Below are 13,319 nucleotides of genomic sequence, written 5' to 3'. Positions count from 1 at the left end.
TGGGATAAGGCTTTGCAAGTGAGGGGAAGAAGGGCTTTGGATACTGAGCTTTACACTCCCCTTTTCTTTCTTCTTGTAGCCCAGTTCATAATGGGAGTGGAACTGGCTGCCAACTCAAGAGGCAGGTTTTCAAGCAGTGCTTGGCTTGATGCGCCCTTAGACTGACTTTCCTCTGGTTCGGTTCAAGGGCAAGCCTTCGAGCTGAGCTGGCTCACACATCCCTGCAAATAACCCCATGAGGCAGATAGTGCTTCCAGCTGATGTAGGGCATAGAGGAAGAACAGGGATTCTGCTCTTGTACCAACCATCCCATTGCTTAGCAGAAATCCTGTCTGGTCATCAGAGGTCATCTCAGACTTGGTTGTGGTCTCCTTGGTATTGAGGTACTTCAACATCTGCCCAGAGACATCCATGTTGGGAGTAACTTACTCAAAAGTGCATATTGTTATCATTTTTAATGTATTTAATAGCACATTTTATAAACAATCAGTGTTTAAGTGACCCTGTAGAAATGCCTTTTTAAAAAAAAGTCTGTTTAAGCCCGGCTGCTCCATGAATTATACAGTGACAAATGTGTGCTTGCCGGTTCATGTGTACATGGCCAATTGCAGATCTGTGGTCCATGCATCTGTATGACAGATATGGCGAAAAGTGTGCATTTGGTGCACACATATGCTATGCATTTACATTGATACATAAAACACGTACACATTAAGAATGCAGCCCTTCACATATGACCAGGCATTACTTTTTCCATGCTTAATGAGGCTGGATAAAGTAAGTGCAATTTGCAAATAGGTTTGTCTAGAGGGGGAAAATCACATTAAAACAACTTCTCCACAATCCTCTCTTGTGCGCTGGCTTTCTCTCCTCTGATAGTCTATTATGTCTCTCCACAGAAACCCTGTCAAGGCTGAGACAGCAAAAGGAGAGCAGCATGTTGCTTGCTGAGACAATTTTAATTCACAGTCCCATTCACCCTGGTTACTGTTCAGTGCAGTGCACAATGTACTTTGCATTCAAGGACTAGGAGAGGAATAATGTGTGGTGGGGAAGGGAAGAGAATGCACTTGCCTCATTTCTACTCTTTCTTCCTCGTCATAACTTCAGTTTGTAAGACCAGGGCTGTGAGACTGTCTCAGGGCATGTCTGCATTGCCACGCCGCCAAATATTCAACTCAATGTGATGTAAACACAATGCACACTTCACTTCACTAGTGCAACAATAGTGAAGCCCAGCTGGTACCAATGCCAGCTGGTTTCTGTGCTTCAGCACCTTCTAGATTGAGGAGAGTCACATTAGACTATTTCTGCAGGCTATAAGTAAAGTGTGCCGTCAAGTCGTGGTGTAGTGGTTAGAGTGCTGGACTAGGACCAGGGAGACCCGAGTTCAAATCCCCATTCAGCCATGATACTTGCTGGGTGACTCTGGGCCAGTCACTTCTCTCTCAGTCTAACCTACTTCACAGGGTTGTTGTGAGGAGAAACTTAAGTATGTAGTACACCACTCTGGGCTCCTTGGAGGAAGAGTGGGATATAAAATATAAATTAAATTAAAAAGTCGATTTCGACTCCTGGCGCCCATCGAGCCCTGTGGTTTTCTTTGGGAGAATACAGGAAGGGTTTACCATTGCCTCCTCCCATGCAGTATGAGATGATTCCTTTCAGCGCCTTCCTATATTGCTGCTGCCCGATATAGTAGCAGTGGGGATTCGAACCGGCAGTCTTCTGCTTGTTAGACAAGTTTTTCCCACTGCGCCACTTAAGGTGGCTTCTGCAGGCTATAGCACTACTAAACATCACTTACTATTTTAAAACATTTTAAAACATGTATTATCAATATGTTGTGAATGCTTTTTAAATGCTTGGGACTCCTCAGCTCTTTATCCTGCCATACTATCAGGACAGATAGATAAAGGTATTCATTGGTCAATGGAAACAGCTTCTGTGTCCATCTGAAGATTGATTTGCTTAATTGCTCTTTATCTAGGCCTGCATCTTCAGCTTCTACTCCCAGCATTTGTCCAGACCCTTCCCAATGTGGTACCCAGAAGTGAACACAGCACTCTAGCGTGCCAATACTAAAATTCATTTAAAAACCTTGGTATCTAAACGTAATATAGGTGCCTCCTGAATCTGTCTTGGGAAATGTTGTTTAAAAAGACTGCCCTCACTGAAAAGGCTCTCTCCCCAGGCATTACCCATCTGATTTCAGACCATGAGGGCACCAGAAGAAGGTCTTTGAAGCTGATTTTAAAGTTTGGGCAGGCTCATATGGGAGAAGGCAATCCTTTAGGTATCTTGGTCCCAAGACATTTAGGGTTTTAAGAGTCAGAACCAGCACCTCAAATTTAAACGAACTGGTACTAGGGTAGTTCTTTTAGTACTAGCGAGATATATTAAAATAAAGGCATCCTGGGAGCTGGCTAGCTGCCATATTCTGAGCAAGCTAAAGTTTCCAATTAGTCTTCATAGGCAGTCCCACGTACAATGCATTACAGTAATCTAATTGGGATGCTACTAGAGCATGAACATTTCTGGCTAGGCTCTGTCTCCCTTGCAGTAAGCTCATGCTTGATGTCCAAAATGAAGGTACTGGTCAGGATAAATAAATGCCCTTGCTCGTTTTTGATCCTCATCATTTCCATCCAATTCGGTCAGCATTGTCATTTTTTCTCCATGTTTCAAAATGGCCCTATGAGTCTTGTGTGCAAAGCTCAGAGAAAGAATTTCACACCTATGATTGAGATGCTGTAATCAACTAGTTCTATTATCTTTTGAAATGAATATTAATTGTGTGGAATAACAAAATATATACTCCAAGGAAATGTGTGGGTAGTGATTTTGTTGTGTTCTGAGTTGTTGTTTTTAAGTAGAACAGGGAGTAGATATAGTAACAACATTGAATATAATTCACAGAATAGTGAGAACATATTTTCTTACTGGCAAGTACTAAATACAGCAACAAAAGCCAGAAGGCAAGAAGAGTTTATACTGATTTTAAAACCAGTCTTCCGAAATGTGTGTGTGTGTGTTCAGTAAAGTGCAGTTAAACTTTGAGTTGTTTTTGAATAGCCTGCTACACACATGGTAAATTCCCTTCAGAACTAGCACATATTTCCTACGAAGTTATTATTCATAAGAAATTGTTTGCACACCCCATCATGTCTGAAGCACACACCCAGGTCGATTTTATTACATGTACTTCTGATGCATATGATGTACATGTGGTGGAAAACCCTGTTTGGTAATAGGTTCTTGCAAAGTGTGCCCATGGCAAAGTCCGCCTGATTGCAGTTATTAACATGTGAGAATGTAAACATGGGGTACATGAGGTTTTCTATACCAAAGTGAGAGTTCTGTTGTCATGTATGAATAGGAAATTTGCCATGTATGAAGAGGTCTGAGAAACTCCAGGCTGGAGGATTTCATGTTGCTACTGGACACACACCAAAGACCAATTTCAGTCATTCCTGGTGCTTTATTTGCTTCTGCTGCCATAAGATAGCTGGAGCTTCTTAAGCATTCCTCACCATTCCTTTTCATATCCTCTAGTCATATTTCTTTCAGCCCAGTTGCTGTGTCAGAAGTCAGCATCACTGGGCAGCTTCCATGCACCCTGGACCCCCAGGACTCAAGCCCTGTAGAACTGGGAAACTATCCTTTTATTTGTTTGTTTGTTTGTTTGTTTGTTTGTTTGTTTATTTATTTATTTATTTTTGCATTTTTATACCGCCTTTCGTTAAAATATAGCCCCAAGGCGGTTTACAAAAGTTAAAAACATACAATAAAAACACAATAAAAACAACATGCTAAGAGTATAAAAACATATAAAAACAGGCATAAAACAATACAACAAATAATGTCAACAGAACCCCCAAATTTTTGCATCCGTTGGAGTAGGCATGGCTATGGGGCATGGCTGTCCAGTAGGTCATGTATGTGGGCTGTCATAGAGAGCAGCTGCACTTCTGAATTTGTGACTACATCACTGCTTGGGCTACTGGACCCTGAAACAAAGTAGGTAGAAAGTACTGACCAGATTGCCAAGGCCCCAAAGACAGACATTTTGTACTTATACCAGGCCAGGGGCATAGCTTTAATTGAGCGAAAGGGTTCAAAGAACACGGGCCCCCAGCTCCTGAGGGCCCTCCAGCTCCACCCCTCCCAATTTTCTGCATTATCTCCCTTACTCTGGGGGGCTGCCAGAGAGAGTGCTGAACACGGGCCCACTCTTCCCTAGCTACGCCCCTGTACCAGGCCTAGCCAGTCTAGAGGCTTTATACTGACTCAGAGGTCCGGTTCTCACATACAGTTTAACTGCAGTTAAAGCTACCAGAGTTTGTAACTGTGGTATACCTGCACGTGCAAAACCGCAGGGAAGCCTCAAAAGTAAACTCCACTTTGCCCTGACAAACTCCAATTGGGACTTGAGGTTTTCTCCAAGGTTTTGCCACAGAAGAATTACACCTGAAGGCAGATGCGTCCCTAACTGCGGTTAAGCACACATTTTCCAACTCCAGTCATTGAGGCAGCAGCACAGACCCGCCCGAGGACATGGCTGCTCCATGCTTTTGGCACTTCTCGTTGGCAGCTGCTCAGAAAACCAGCCCCGCCCCTCCTGTCAGCAATGCAACTGTGGAGTTGCCAGGGTACAGGGATGCCAGCACCCCCAATCATAGACCAGCCATTCAGTCAAGCTGCTGAGGGTGAGCAGTCATGGGTGTCCACAAGCACAAACACGCAAATTGAAGCACAAGCCGAGGAACAAGAGGGGGAAGGCGAGAGGCAGACCCAAGCAGGGAAGCTGGAGCAGCAAAGTTCTATTGTGCTGGAAGTGAAGGACTTTGCGCTGTCTCTTGTCTCAAAGACAGTGGAGGACAGACTAGTGAGTCAGAGGGCTAGAGGGTCAAGACATTGGTCATCCCTCCTCTAATGCTCTGACATTATCCCTTTGGAATATAGATTCCAAGTGGAGAGGAGAGAAGAGTATTGCCCGGAAACAGCAGAACTGATTCAAAAGGGCAGTCCATCCCCTTCTTCACCTAACACCTCCCTCACAAGGGCATCAGGCCATGGGTGCTCTGAATAGAGTGAGGGTGATTTCTGCCTTGTGGCCATGGGTACTGCTATCCCGGGGAACACATTCCTAGTCTTGGGGACCACAGGAAAGCTGCCACGGTACCGTGCCCACTTCCTGCCTCCATGCCCATGTGCACAGGTGTACCCTTTCCAGCATCCTGGAGCTGCAACCCCACTTTCCAGTGTTGTCCAGAGAGCAGGGGACCTCTCTCTCCCATCCAGCCCTGCACCTGCAGATCTGCATATGGTGGTAGGGCGGACCGGGAACTGGGAATCCTGAATGGGCAGAAAGCTTCATGACTATATCCATCCCTCCACCAACACGTGTCAGGGATCGGGGAAAGGGGGCCTCTAGATGCCCTCTGGGTGCTTGCAGGTCTGCACAGGGGAGGAGTGTGGGGAGGTTTCAGGGAGATTTGTTCTATTCTTTGCAAAGAGAGGGTGGGGAAGTGGGTCCCAGTCACTTCTGGGGGGGCTACAACCCCTTTTTACTCATGATTAAGGCCTTGGTCACTCCTTATCGAAATATGATGATGGGTGTGGTGAAAAAAATATCCATGGAGACTACACTTGCTCACTAGAGTGTCAGTCCATGGGTGCTCTAAGTTGAGCTGTATTAAGATCCAATGGGCAGTGGTGCCCCAGAGACTGCTTTCCTACTCCCAGGGACAGTGGCCGAGGTGCCAGGGAAACCAGCCCCCTTCCCAGCCATCCACACCTGTGCACAGGTGTGCCGTCACCAGCAGCCCCAGCAGTCCACCCAGCTGCCCCAGGGTCAGGGGGGGCAGAGGAAAGTGGCCTTTCCCATAATTCCCAGCACCTGCTCATCTGCATAGGGTGCACAGACAGACCAGACCCGGGAACTTTAAAACTTGAGTGAATGTGCTGTCCCGTTGGCCCACCCCATGGCTGTGCGTGCAGCCAGGCTATGGAACATGGGGTGTGGGATGCTGAAGAGGGATTAGGAGAGAGGGAAGTTTTATTTTTCTTCTTCTATTTTTCAACAAGAATAGTGTGTGGGGGGGCAATAGAGTGAGGCCACCTTGGATTCCCTGGTGGTGAAGTTCTTAATAGTCCTTAATAGGCTCAGGCGTGTGAGCTTGCAGCCCTCATAGGTTCAGACATATCCCCAATAGACTGGCCCTCTCATGAGATTGTTAATCCACTGGGCAGCAAGCTGCTTGCAGCGGCTTAGTGATGGGTCTGGCTGGAGTGCTCTGCCGGGGTCTCCCCTCATGGTATCTTGTCTGGTCATGGTGGGATAGACCCCCTCCCCCAGCATCCTGCATGTCCCGTTCTGGTGAGTGTGGATTCCACCCCCCTCCCGGGTAATAAAATCAATTGTAATTCAATATTTAGTTATTGACAAACTGCTGGAATAGCAAGAGCAGCATATTATTTCCATTTAGAAAGCAAAGGGCTTTGTGTCCCTGCTGAGACCCTGGAGGAAAAGAGATATTGGGAGTGCGTCCCTGCCCATCCCTGCAGCACTACAGCACTGAGCCCAAGTACAAATTAAGCAAATTTGGGACAAACTATTCTGCTTCTGTTAGTTGTGGGAAAGAGTAAAAAGCTACTGGAACCCCTTGTCTTGGAAATCCCATCTAGCCTACTCTCTGGCTTCTGAAGAGTTTATTACCCATCTTGGCCATCATAAGGACTAGAAATGTGCTCTTCTTTTTTTTAAAAAAGCAAGTTAAAATTCACAGGATGCTGCATTCAGCACCCAGTACAAACTTCTGTGAGTCCACCAAACATCAGAATAGACACAACTATAGCAGCTCTGGGGCTTATGTGCAGTCTCTGTTGCACATGGCATGAATGGCTCACTTAAGTCATCTATATATTTTACATGAAACATTTGCTTTTTTTGCCTAACATTTGCTCTAACTGCTGGTGTATAGTGTGGGCTAATGCGTTAGAAAGGCTGGATTTGTAGGACTGAACAAGATTATCTCAAGCTCTCTTCTAGCTCTCTAAAAGTCTGTGTTACTGAATCTTTGACCTTAGCTCAATGCAGGCCACATCATACCCCTTCAATGCCTTTCAACAATTTTGAATTTGCCAGACTTCGGTTCCATTGCATGTTAGTATTTTCTTCCTCTCAGGCTTTTGGATGCAGAGAGAGAGGAGAGAATTTAAATTTATTTATTTATTTATCATTTAGAGCTGAAGATCCTCTTCTGAATAAACCCAGCCAGGTGCCAAGATTTTACATCCACTTTCATTGGTATGCCAGCTCTCACATCTAGTTCTGTGTTCTGCTCTGTGAAGCAGAAAGCTGCACTGTTGTGTATTACATTACATAAATCACAGATAACAGGAGGAGGGCAGGGGGCTTTCAGCATGCATGGACAATTTTCTGAAACAACTTTTCAGATAATACTTTGCTCATTCACTCAAACGTTTCAGTTGTGTAATTGCTCATGTTATCCTTTGGAGAGAGGAAAAAATCCCCAGCTCCCATTCAGAACTTTAGCCACTAGAGGGCATTTGAAGGACACAGGATCAATGGGTAGGAGGCCTCCCATGGACAGCTGAAAGCCATGCATTCTGTGTGACATCTGGTGGTAAACTATGGCATACAGCGAAACAATTCCACCTTTCTGATTCTTCTGCTCTCCCTGCCCCCTTCCCCCAGTGCGATTCTGTCTCTGCTTTCCCGGCTGGTGATTCATAGCAGGTAACATATATATTGTTTTTTATACTATGTCTGGAATTGCTGATGTGAACAACACAAATATATTATATTTGAGGGAGACCCACATTTCTCAGCAAATTATTGCATAATAATATATCTTGTTTTTGCAAACTGTAAAATCACCAGTGTTGGGACTCTTCAAAAAACAAAAAACAAAGCTGTTCTTCATCTCCCCAGCATCACACACTTGGTCCTGGCTATACGTTTCAAAATATCAATGGAAGCTACTTTTATGGCAGTTGCAAGCATAGCATTCCTCTCAGCGGCTGTTGGAATCTCCGTTGTGTTCCTTTTTAGATTGTGAGCTCCTTTGGACAGGGAATCATCCTCTTGTACCTCTTAACCACATAAATCATTTTGTAAACTTGGCAAGCAATATGTACACACACACACACACACACACACACACACACACACACACTTCCTGCTCCTTTCTACATTTCTTTCTGCTTAGCCTTCCCTCCTACCTGTGTTCATAAATTGACAATGAGCTGGAACATATGACACTATGTCCGTCAATCTAACCATACACAATAAGGTTATGTGCACATCAGGAGCACACACACCCTTCCCCTCTTCCAGCATTTTGGGTCACCTTTCTCCAATTGCATGGAGGATGGTTCATCCAAACTGATCCTCTATACAGGCTACAAATGCTAGTTTAAACTTAAACTAGGATTTTTCTGTGCATGTAGAAAGGGCAGTTTTGAATGAACCACCCCTCTCATAATTAACTAACAGTGCCCTGGCACAGGAGAAGGGGAGAAGGACTGCATGCTCACAGAGCACGCATGCTCTTAGCATGTGTGATTGTGCCAGTGGACCAAGTATCCTGTGACTCAGATCTCTCTTAGTACAGGAGAATGTTGATAGAAGGAAGACAGTTTCTAAGGAAACACCAAGCAGGTGACAGCCTAGTTTCCCAAGATTCAAGATAACTGTATCTCCTCTTCCTGTATCTATATTAAACTTAATCAGACCTTATGTTGTATGTGGGTTCAGGTGTCCATACATATGTGCATGTTTTTGTATGAATGACTATACATGTGTTCATTTTAAAAGTGAACCTGTATACAGATCCTCTCAAATTCAGGTCCAGATAGAAAGTGCACTGCTGCACATGCATTCAGCATGATGTATGAATAACAGTATGTACAGATTTGTACATGTGAACACTGTTCACAGATTGTGCATTGAACATCACGTGTGAATAGGGCTAGAGTCATTCCCAAATGTATTCTGAATGAGCGCAACTCCTTATGAATTATAGTTCACATCACACACAGACACACACACACACATACCACCCTCAAACCGAGATATATTTCTGCTAGCAGAGTGAGCAGGTGTGCTTATCTGTGGACTTATAGTGAGGGTTGTATGGATCATTTTGTGCCTATTTTGCATTTTTATTGCATACAACTAATTTCCAAACCTTTAATATACACCAGGAGGAGAATTTGCCTTCAGAACAGTAAATTCTGATTCATGTGAAAGGAAATATTTTGAAGAAAACCCACAGACTCGGAGAGCCACTGAGGCTGCAATGTGAAGTGAAATCAGTGCGGAGAGGAGAACTTGTTAGCTTCTCCCCACCCCCTTACACTGTTTTTTGTTTTGCTGATCAATGTGTGCGCACACACATACACGCACAGACCGCTGGGTAAAGTTTATGAGTACCCAGGAGTAAAGGTTGCTTGTGCAGTGATTTTCTGCTGGAAAAGAGCACAAGGGGAAAGGGTGAGGAAGATCCTCTATTCCCAGTACTACTGTTCCACTTCAAATTGCAGCCTCAGCAGCTGCTTATTAAATATTTATATTAAATATTTATAATTTTTAGAAGTCTCCAAAAAGAATCAGGAATCAGAATACTTCATGTCATGTGTCGTTTCACCATCAAGCAGACAGCTTGGGCCCTGGGTATTTAAGAGAACGTCTTCTTTGCTATGATGAACCGCACCGCCCATTGAGATCATCTGGAGAGGTTTGTCTGCAGTTGCCACCAGCTCGTCTGGTGGCTACTCGGGGACGGGCCTTCTCCATTGCTGCTCCAAGGCTTCGGAACACACTTCCTGCTGAAATAAGAGCCTCCCCATCTCTTACAACTTTTAAAAGGGCAGTCAAGATGCATTTGTTCACCCAGGCTTTTAATTAGATACTGTTTTAATTGTGTTTTAATAGTTTTAACTTTTTAAATTTTAATTGTTGAGATATGTTAATCTTTTTATTGGTTGTTTTTATTGTCCTGTAAACCACCCAGAGAACTTGCATTTTGGGCAGTATAGAAATATGCTAAACAAACAAATTTGTAGTTACTTGACTTCCAGGTATCCATCATTCAGTTCCCTCTGCATTCTCACTCAAGTAGTAGAAGAAGGGTCTCTATCCCAGTCCAGTCCCCTTTCATTTGGTTTGTTCCTAAAGGAGAAAACAGTAGCTAAGGGGGCCAATAGACCCTGTCATACGTGCATAGGTGAAGCGGGAGAAGGATTGTGCCAGCCATTCTAAGTTCTGTTCACACAGTCATGGAGCCTTTGTGACCAGAGCTCATACCCAGGATTTTGATAATATGAACAGAACTAAAGTCTGCCAAAGTGAGTGCAACATCAACATCCCCTGGAGTTAGAAACCTATATCAAAGTATTTTGCTATAACCTCTTAAATCAGTGTTCTTTATCAAAGAGCACCAAGGATTTCTGAACAGTAGTGTAAAGTCATGTGATATTAACTGAACATTCTGTGGTTAACAGAGGGACTGGCCCTGTTGTGCATGTGGTGAAAAAGTGATAGAATTTGGAATTATTGGTTTTGATTCCTATACTTTTGCACAACACCCCATCATACATTTGACCCATTAGACCTCCTTGCACCTGAGGTAGGGAACCAAATACGGCCTCCTCTTCCCTATTTTTGAAGCTGTGGTAATAGTCACTGCTGGATTTCATGTGTGTGCCTATGTGTACACACACATACTCGCCTCTGCTACTTCCTCCTCTTCCTTTGCAGAGGCAATAGCCTCCACTGTGTGATGCACATCACATGCACCCTCTTCCCTCTATAGTGCCTCTCACTTATTCTAATACCCTTTCCTTGTTTCCTCTTCTGCTTCTTCCCGCTTCCTGTTATCAAGCCAGTGGCAAACAAGGGAGGAGGCAGTGGCAGCAAGCTGGAGGAGGTGAGAGTGCTGAAGAGCTGTTTGACAGTGGTGGGGGGGGGGGGTGGCAGAAGGAAGGGGGGTGAGGTGGGGGTGCATCTTGCCACCCTGCTGGTGTCACCCAGTTCATTGCCTGAGGCACCCACCTCATCTCACCTCATGGAGGGACTATCCTTGCCCACTAGTCAATATACTATTATAGTAATGGGAGAGACTGCACCTTTGAATTTCTTTCTTACACAGAGCTCTTAAAGGGACACAAACTTCTTTCATTTCCATTGTCTTACTAATTATTTAGAGGGGGCATCCCCACTTAATACAACTTCAAGTAGTTCTGATGTAATTCAACAATGCATTAAAATTAATAAACAAGAAAGAATGGAAATCTTTCCTGTTGGAACTACACACAAGGTATATTCCATTGTGGAGAAAACAAATTACCTCTCTACCAGCCATTCTCAGCATGGATGACACTTTTTTGTGTTTTATACTGGTGGGAGGATGAGCATAATGATTGAATAGTGAGGAATTGATAGGGGGAAAAACCACTGTGGGTTGTTGGGTTTATTTATTTATTTTTTGCATGACAGTTGCACAATAGTTGACATATGGGCTTCTTCAGCATGATTATAGTGGATGTTGTGAATACATATTAGAAATCATGCACAAAACACAGTGACTGTAAATCTGGATAGTGTTGGATATGCAGAAGCACCAGTTGCCATAGGAGATCAATAACTTATATACCTTTGTATACCTTTTTGCCAAAGTCTAAACAAATGCCAGGAGCGGTGATTGCATTTGTTATTACAGAGCAATAAATTTTGGAGAGGTTAAAGGGCACTTTGAGTGAAGAATGAGGATCCTCCTAGGAGTTGGAATTGGGAAAGAAGTTAATACCTACCTAAAGAGCACTTATGACCTTGGGACAGCTACAGTAGAGCCAAGAAGCAGGGAAAAAATAATCTTGAGTCCATTAAAAGATGGAGATTATTAATGTTCAGCACCAAGTACAGCCAAACAATGTATGGAGGAGTGCAGAGACAGTGGGGAGCGGAGCAAGTGCTCTGAAAGGTGGCCAGAGAGAAGCATGGCAGGGATAGAGCTGGCACATTTCTGGGCTGGCCTGAGCCACCCTCTCTATGGTTTGGGCAGTAGCCAGAGCACAAAACTCAGGTTATGGTGGCGGCAAAATGCCACCTTCAAACCACAGGTTAGAGCAGCAAAACTCACAACAAACTGAAGGTTCAGATTATGGTTTCAGCTGGAAAACCTCAGGTCGCTTTTGTGATGAAACCGTGGTTTCATGCATTCGGACAACCATGAACTGCAACCTCTGCCTCCCTTCCCCTTCAGTTTGGCCTTATGTGTGAAGGCGGCCTACTTCTTATGTATGTTGAGACTTGGTATTTAGGATTGCAGCTCAAATTAATTTGTCCCTCCAAATGTGAACATATTCACAAAAAAGGATATGCATGGATCCATGCTGCCAAGATGTAACCAAGATGTAAGTACTGTCAGATGGTAAATATGAACATTGACATTCATGAGACTTTAAAAATAAAAGTCTTCTTAGGGTTTCCTTCCATCACCAATACTGGTACATAAAAAAAAATTACAACCAGAAGTGTTGAGGGATATCCTCCAGATTCTTAAAGAAGCTTCAGAGATGCTTCAACCACACAAATGCCAACCAAAGACTTTTTAAAACGTACATCAACTCAGTGTACATTGATATATGTCTGTTGTTAGCAGGTTTGTTTATTGAGCAATAGTAAGATGCAGGAAGGAGCATGGTTGGCACTGTCCATGTATTTTTAAAATGTCCATACAATAAGGGACAACAATTATTTACCTTATTGGCCACTGGTAGAAAGAAGCAGGGCTGGCTTCAGGTTTTAGGGGCCCCTCAGCAAACTGCCTTCCATGGGACTCTCTCCTTCTTTGAGTGAAACTTGAGAAAGTAGCTTCACCACCATCCCATGAAGGCTAAGGGCACATACATGACCTCAGCAATCAGAAGTGATGCTAGCCCCTGACACCAGCTTTGAAAAAACAATAGATTTGGTTTGAACACCAGGAATACCTTGTACCTACAAACACAAATGGCCCATACTGCACAGCACACTCCATACTTCTAGGTTGCTCCAATCAAGGAGAGGCCTAGGAGAAAGGATGGGCCTGCTGTTTCTTCTGTGTGAAGGGCTGTCACATAGATGAAGGAGCGGACTTGCTCTTTGTTCCTCCTGAGGGCAGGACTAGCACCAGTGGGCTGAGATGACAAGGAGACAGATTTATGCTAGACATTAGGAAGCATTTCCTAACTGTAAGAGCTTTAAGAAAGTGGTCTGCCATGGGTAGTAGTGGGCTCTCCTTTGCTGG

This window comes from Hemicordylus capensis, chromosome 2 (assembly GCF_027244095.1).
Source record: "Hemicordylus capensis ecotype Gifberg chromosome 2, rHemCap1.1.pri, whole genome shotgun sequence".
Lineage (NCBI taxonomy): Eukaryota > Metazoa > Chordata > Lepidosauria > Squamata > Cordylidae > Hemicordylus > Hemicordylus capensis.
The sequence above is the reverse complement of the archived record's forward strand: the minus strand, read 5'-3'. Positions refer to the sequence as shown.